The following is a 6,141-nucleotide window of genomic DNA, read 5'->3' on the forward strand; positions in this document are numbered from 1 at the left end:
ATGAGGGAAGGCATTGGGTGAGGAGAAAAAGAAAAGATAAGGAAGCTCTGGATTAAAGGTTCCTCCCTTTCTTTCCTGAGAGCACCAAACCCATTTTCATACAAACAGATGGTTCTCCCCTAGGATAATTTATTCTAACTTCTTCCAAGCTTACCCTTTCTAGAAAGATTTAGGCTAGAAGGGCACAGGAACAACAGTCCTTGGCTCTCTCTCAAGTTCATGATTTTCTCATGACAAAGTGTAGATGACGACACCATACAATTATTTTCTTAAATAGAAGACTGCCAGTAATACCAACATTTGTGCCAGTATTTCAGGATTAAGAAAATGTAAATATGGCCAGTCCTGTTATTTCTCTCCAGTGTTGCAGTTACTAAGCCTCAGTCCTGGAGCTTACCAAATCGACTCCTATGGCTCCTCTCATGGCCTCCCTCTGCATCAGGCCACCTGCCAATGCTGTCACATCCAAATATCAATGGCCCTGATCACAGTTCCCAATGCTTGGCAGCTCTCTGCTGTTTCCACTGCCACAGAGTGGATACTGCTCCAGTAAGAAATACTCCTGCTCTGGGCAAAACTGGGATTCTGGTATAACCATCCTCATTCTCATTCTGTATACCTTGGTACATATAATGCAATGAATTTTTGCGAGAGCAACTCAAATTTCCATTAACAAAGGACGGGTCGATTCATTTATAGTACATTCACACAGTGCATAATTATAAATCATTAAAAGAGTGAGTTACACTTGTATGTACGGACATGAAAAGTCAAGCTGGACTGTTCTGGTGAAAAAGGCAGGTCTGAACAGTTAAGCCCATTCATGTAGTTAAACATATAATCTCATTCATGTAACTGAAACTTCATAACCAGTGTTCTGCCAGGCTTCTATTTCTCAATCAAGTTGGTTTTCTCTATGTCTTTACAAAAAGAGTTCTGTAGAACTTATTGGTCTGCCTGAGAATACTTAAATGCACATAAAATTTACTTAGCACACAAATAGATATAGTATCCGATTTCTTTAAAGTGTAAAAATAAATTAGGAGGCAAACTATGAATTGAATCCAAAATAGTTTTTTGGCAGGGAGGAAGCAGGCTGCCAGCCAGTGCAGTGATGCTAACTTCAAGGAAGCCAACAAAGCGAGGAAGTGTCTCTAAAAGAGTGAAGCCAACTGCCCCGTCCATAAGGCGACTCTTCCCACAAGGGACCAGGTGCTCAGTGTCCCCATCGTGATAACAGCAACACAGCTGCCCTCTTTTGTTAACAGTCCATTACTGAGTCATATTCAACTGAATCCAGTGGTTCTCTCACACCCTTTCTCTCCCCCTTCCTTTTATGAAGAGTCAGTGACAATTCTTTAATCTCTGGCTGAGGAAAAAGAGGAAGCAGGTCAGAGTGATCATTGGCCATTAATTGCAGCTTTGCTGCTGGAAAAGGGGACATTGGTACCCTCTTTTCAGTAGCTGCCACTGCAGCAGGCTGAAGGATGGGCCACATAACTTGACCATCTCACTCACAACACAAGGAGGTATTTAACCTAAAGTTCAAGGTAGGAGTCATAATATAACAGATTTCACAGACACTAATGTCCATTAATGTTCAAGCTTATTATACATATTTTATGATTTGCTTGCTAATTTTCTTAATGACTGCTAAGAACTTAGTCTTTTTTTTTTTTCCTGGTAAATTCTCTCTCTCTACACCCACCCCCAATTATTTTAAAATAGTCCTAACTTTTACTCTGTATCCTAAGTGTTTATTCTATCAATAATGTTTCTATGTACAACAAAAAGTTATACAGCTTTATTTGTTAGTAGATTCTTACTTTACTCTTTAAAAATGAAGACAGAAAAAAATGTAAATGTGTTATTCTCACATGTTGTGTCTATATACCTGAAAAACCCAAGATAATTAACTTAAAAGCCATTATAAACAAGAAGAAAATTCAGCAAGCTGTCTAGTACAAAATTAATGCAGAAAAAAACCAATAGCTTTGCAGTGTGCATATAATAATTAACTAATAAATATTTTAACCCTATTGGGAAACAAAAGCAAAAAGAAACTATTGGGACCTCATCAAGATAAAAGTCTTCTGCACAACGAAAGAAATAATCAGCAAAACTAAAAGAAAGTCGATGGAATGGGAGAAGATATTTGCAAATGACATATCAGATAAAGGGTTAGTATCCAAAATCTATAAAGAACTTAACAAATTCAACACCCAAAAAGCAAATACCGGTGAAGAAATGGGCAGAAGACATGAATAGACACTTTTCCAAAGAAGACATCCAGATAGCCAACAGGCACATGAAAAGATGCTCAATGTCACTCATCATCAGGGAAATACAAATCAAAACCTCATTGAAATACCCCCTCACAATGGTAAGAGTGGCTATAATTAACAACTCAGGAAACAACAGGTGTTGGCAAGGATGTGGAGAAAGGGGAACCTTCTTGCACCGTTGGTGGGAATGCAAACTGGTGCAGCCACTCTGGAAAACAGCATGGTGGTTCCTTAAAAAATTAAAAATAGAACTACCGTACAACCCAGCAATTGCACTACTGGGAATTTATCCAAAGGATTCAGGAGTCCTGATTCAAAGAGGTATATGTACCCCAATGTTTATAGCAGTGCTATCAACAATAGCCAAATTATGGAAAGAGCCCAAATGTCTATCAACTGATGGATAAAGAAAATGTGATATATATATATCATATATATATATATCTATATCTATGTGATATATATATATCATATATATATATATATATATATATATATATATATATATCTCCACACACATACATAAATACATACACACACACACACACACACACACACACACACACACACAAATGGAATACTACTCAGTGATAAAAAAGAATAAAATCTTGCCATTTGCAACAATATGGAAGAACTAAAGGGTATTATGCTAAGCAAAATAAGTCAGTCAGAGAAACACAGATATCATATAATTTCACTCACATGTGGAATTTGAGAAACTTAACAGGTAATCAAAGGGGAAGGTAAGGAAAAATACGATAAAAACAGAGAGGGAGGCAAACCATAAGAGACTCTTAAATACAGAGAACAAAATGAGGGTTGATGGGGGTGGGGACAATGGGTGATGGGCAATGAGGAGGGAACATGCGATGACCATTGGGTATTGTATGTAATCTACTCCTAAAGCCAAGACTACACTGTATGTCAGTTAATTGAAAATAAATAAATAAATAAATAAATAAATAAATAAATAGCATGAGGCTTCCAGCTTTGTTCCTTTTTCTCAAAATCATTTTGGTTATTCAGGGTCTTGTGGTTCCATATGAATTTTAGGGTTGTTTTTAATCTATGTCTGTGAAAAATACCTTTAGGAATTTGATAAATTGCACTGAATCTGTAGATTTCTTTGGTTACTTTGGATCTTTTAACACTATTAATTCTTCTAATACATGAACATGACAAAGCTGTCCATTTATTTGTCTGTTTAAATTTCTTTCATCAGTGTTTTATACTTCCTAGTGTATAAGTCACTCACCTCCTTGGTTAAGTTTATTCCTAAGTATGTTATTCTTTTTGATGCTATTGTAAATGGGATTGTATTTGTAATTTCCTTTTGGGATAGCTTGTTGGTGTGCATAAATGCAACTGACTTCTATGTTGATTTGTGTTCTGTAACTTTGCTGAATTTGTTTATTAGTACTAAAAGTTTTTTTTCTGTGTGTGTGTGTGTGTGTGTGTGTGTGTGTGTGTAATCTTTAGTATTTTCCATGTATAAGATCATGTCTTCTGAAAATAGAAACAATTTTACTTCTTCCTTTCCGATTTGAATGCCTTTTCTTTTCTTGCCTTATTGCTCTGGCTTGGACTTTCAGTATTATGTTGAATACAGGTGATGGCAGTGAGCATTCTTGTCTTGATTTTGAAACCTATTAAAATGCAATAGTAATCAAATAGTCTACTACATGCACATAAAGAAATATACAGATCAATCAACATAAGAGTCAAGAAACATACAGATACTTATGGGGACAGTTTTGAGACATGAATACTTCAAATCAATGGTAAAGATGAATTGTCAATAAATTAGAGAGTTTTGGGGAGCCATCTAGGAAAAAAATACTCTGGATTACATCAAAACAAATTTTAGCCGGATTAAGTATACTAAAGGGAAAAATGAGATAATGAAAATACTGGAAGGAAATATGGAAGAATTTTAACAGCAGTCTCAGACTTGGGGACCTTTTAAAACCTGACATGATGTGGCTTCTCAGCCTTTTAGCTAAGATCAAGCATACTATTTGTTCTTATCAGTTTAATCTCTGGTATGTCCTCTACCCAAGGGCAGTATATCAAACGGATTTCTGGAGCAGGAAATGGAATAGGAGCTTGCTCTGTCCACTCCACGCATCAATCTGGAATTGCAGTACCTCCAGTAATGGTGTACCCCCTCAGGGGAATAAAAAAATAAAATAAAATAAAGACTGATAAAACACACAAAAGCCATATAAGAAAAAAATCGATAGTTTTGCTACATAAAAATGTTAAATTTATGCTAATAAACTCAGGGAAATTATTTTCAACATATAAAAACAAAGGGCTAATTTCCATATTCACAAATATCTACAAATCGTTAAAAAAATGCCTTACAACTATATGGAAAAATGGGAAAATGGGCAAAAAACATAATCAATTCACCAAAAATACAAATGGTTTTAAAATAGGAAGATGTGAGGGGTGCCTGGGTGGCTCAGTCAGTTGAGTGTCCAACTTTGGCTCCTGTCATGGTCTCATGGTTCGTGAGTTCAAGCCCTGCATAAGGCTCTGTGCTGACAGCTCAGAGCCTGGAACCTGCTTCAGATTCTGTATCTCCCTCTCTCTCTGCCCCTCCCCCAGCCATGTGTGCTCTCTCTCTCTCTCTCTCTCTCACAAATATAAATAAACATTAAAAAAGTTTTTAAGTAATATAGGAAGATGTTGAAGTTTTACCCATATTAGGAGAAACGAAAGTTAAAAATCACAATAAGAGTCTTTTTTTCACCCAATATATTGGAAAAGACCAAAAAAAATTGACAAAAAGCAATCTTGGAGAGAGTGTGGTGTTAATATAAATTGCTACATCCCTTTGAAGGACAATTTCAGCACTATTCACACACAACATGCTCATAACTTTTGATCCATCACTTCCTCTTCCAAGTTTCTATTCCTAAATTATATTCTCACAAAAGAAATACAGGTACACAGCAAATCACTTAATTATTGTGGTGATAGTCAGTGCCTGAAAACAACCTATATGTGTTTCAATGGGAGACTAGAGAAATCAACTCTGGTATGTTCAACCAATGGAATACTTTGTAACCACTAAAAAGAACAAGACATACCTCATTCTGTTCTAACTGACCTGAAATGAAAGCCAAACTACAGTTGGCTCTTGAACAACACAGAGCTTAGGGGTGCCAACAACTCATGCAGTTGAAAATCCATGTATAATTGTTGACTTCCCCAAAACATAACTGCTAGTGGCCTGCTGTTGACTAAAAGGCTTGCAAATAACAAGAACAGTCTGGCTCACTAGATTAAGCATCTGACTCTTACTTTCGGCTCAGGTCATGATCTCAAGGTTTATGGGGTCAAGCCCCTCATTAGTTTCCAGGCTGACAGTGTGGAGCCTGCTTGAGACTCTCTCTCTCTCTACCCCTCCCCCACTCACACTCTCTCTTTCAAAGTAGATAAACTTGAAAAAAAAATAAAGCAAGGTATGGAACAATCCCTATAACCATACTACCATTTCTGCAAAAAAAAAAAAAAAAAAAAAAAAAAAAGAAAGAAAGAAAGAAAATTCACATGAATCAGAAAGGAAGAAACTGGCAATAAAACAGTTTTTTCCACCTCTGGAGAGTGAAACTAGGAGACCAGAGGGTGGGGGTGGAGACAGAAGGATAGTGTGCTTTCAGAGAAAATAATTTTCTGCTTATTAGTTACACATACAAAATGACCCTTATCAATTAAGAGTTAAAAAAATAAACTTTATGAACTAATTCGTGGCTTTCTTAGTACTCGTAAATGTGTCCTTACAGTTGTACATCCTGCTTTTATAAGTACTAAACTGAAAGTAAACAGAATAGACATTAATTCGAAA

At 36.2% G+C, this 6,141-nt stretch overlaps 1 non-coding gene across 1 annotated transcript; it reads left to right on the top strand.

Moving 5' to 3' along the window:
- The first annotated feature begins 4,264 nt into the window (after nt 1-4,264).
- On the top strand, nt 4,265-4,454 carry LOC128778943 (U2 spliceosomal RNA). Its single transcript, XR_008424802.1, has one exon. It is a non-coding gene; the product is annotated as a U2 spliceosomal RNA (small nuclear RNA).
- The last annotated feature ends 1,687 nt before the right edge of the window (nt 4,455-6,141 follow it).

Source organism: Panthera pardus, unplaced genomic scaffold, assembly GCF_024362965.1.
Source record: "Panthera pardus isolate Hobbes unplaced genomic scaffold, ASM2436296v1 HiC_scaffold_21, whole genome shotgun sequence".
NCBI lineage: Eukaryota > Metazoa > Chordata > Mammalia > Carnivora > Felidae > Panthera > Panthera pardus.